This window comes from Hypomesus nipponensis, chromosome 1 (genome assembly GCF_054491055.1).
Source record: "Hypomesus nipponensis isolate SF chromosome 1, ASM5449105v1, whole genome shotgun sequence".
Taxonomy (NCBI): Eukaryota; Metazoa; Chordata; class Actinopteri; order Osmeriformes; family Osmeridae; genus Hypomesus; species Hypomesus nipponensis.
The window spans coordinates 17,696,631-17,698,169 of NC_140361.1; the positions used below are offsets into that span (position 1 = coordinate 17,696,631).

A 1,539-nucleotide genomic window follows, 5' to 3' on the forward strand; every position below is an offset into this window, starting at 1 on the left:
CCAAATAGCGCAAATTCGTTGGAAAAATCAACCTGCCATATGACCTTTAAGATGAGCCTATAGCCTACATTTTACCAAAATACGCATTTAGCTTATTGGCAATTTTTTGCAAGTTGCCTGTCTTGCTCTGGCAGCGCTAGCGGTGTTCGACTTAGCCATGATCATATTATTGTCTTCGTAGAGACTCATAATAGTATGCTCGGATGGCGAGAATATCACCGCTCTCTCGTCTTTTCCGCCATCATACCGTTAGAAAATCACGGTTTTGGTGATCGACATTTCTTGCCTTTTGAAGTAGGACGTGTGCACTTGCCCTGATAAGTTTAGCCTGGTTGAAATTAACCGCATGATTTGGATGCGGATCAGCCGTCGACGAACCGATGTTTGCGGTTCTCAGTTAGCTCGCTAATGTTAACGGGCTAAAGGGACGATATTGATTAACTTAGCTTCAACCCTCTCACCCAGCACCTCTCATACTGAGATGAATGACGGAGACCCTGAGAAACTCCCCCTCTCAATACAGACTACGATTGGTGGAGCTATAACTGTGACAAGTGCTGAAACGAATCACGGCCATTGGCACTGTCTGTGCTCATCTACAAAGTACTATATTGAGATCTAAGAACTAATTAAGCTTAGCTAACAGCTTTCGAGAACTAAAACTGTATTGGACATATGAATCACTCGAATCGTATGTACCAGTCTAAACCCCTAAAAGACAACAGAAAAACGACGAGTCAGGAGTGGACCATGAGTAGACGGGACTGAACATACACTTCGCAGTGCACATGCGCAAGCAATCCCAAACACACCTGGCTAGCTAGCTAGCAAAAAAAACTACTTTAAACTTCACTTAATGTATAGCTATTATTTATTTTCAATGCAGTCCGTGTCAGCTAACTATTAGCTTAGTAATATTGAAAGCTACAGTAGCAAGCTTTCCAGACTGACATATTTTGTAGACAACCAGCCAGCCCAGCAGTGTGTGAAGTAGCTAGCTATTGCTAGATGGTCTAGATAAATGCTCTGAAATGTTTTGATCAAAACCTAAAAAAAGCAACAGATGTGAATCATAAACAGTGAAATATGGTTCACTACGTTTTTCCTTACCTCATCATCTAACCACTTACTTTCGTGGCTTGCTCTGCCAGTTTTATAGCTCTAGCAGTCTTCTTGTAAGGTTTGCGAAGCGTGTTCCACGACCAAGCAAGGTCTCATCAGGGTCCTAAAGTCCGCAGGGCTAGTTCTAGTAAACAAACCGATATATTACTCACTGTAACATACGTGCATGAAAAAATATGAATGATGATTTGTCCATAATTCGTAAATATTCCAGGATCAGATGTGAATTTCCAAGGAAAGTTATAGTGCCAGTACCAAGGGAAATGAGGACTGTGACACGTGCTATTGTGCAGTGCACTGATCTGACAATAGGGTAGGCCTACACTACAGTTCTGTTGTCGGTGGGCTAATATTGTACAAGTTTATTAAATTAGCACAGGGAACCGAGGATGACGAGTTGGTGGGTGCCAAACATGT

At 42.1% G+C, this 1,539-nt stretch overlaps 1 protein-coding gene across 3 annotated transcripts in view; it reads right to left on the reverse strand.

The window, feature by feature from the left end:
* Window positions 1-1,374, reverse strand: part of rab9b (RAB9B, member RAS oncogene family) — a 61,534-nt gene extending 60,160 nt beyond the window's left edge. For 2 of the 3 annotated variants that reach the window (XM_084697335.1, XM_084697339.1), the window contains exon 1: window positions 1,111-1,374. The gene's annotated coding sequence lies outside the window, so the exon portion shown is untranslated. The remainder of the gene's footprint in view (window positions 1-1,110) is intronic. The other variant, XM_084697336.1, reaches the window with a different exon arrangement.
* Window positions 1,375-1,539: the final 165 nt, after the last annotated feature.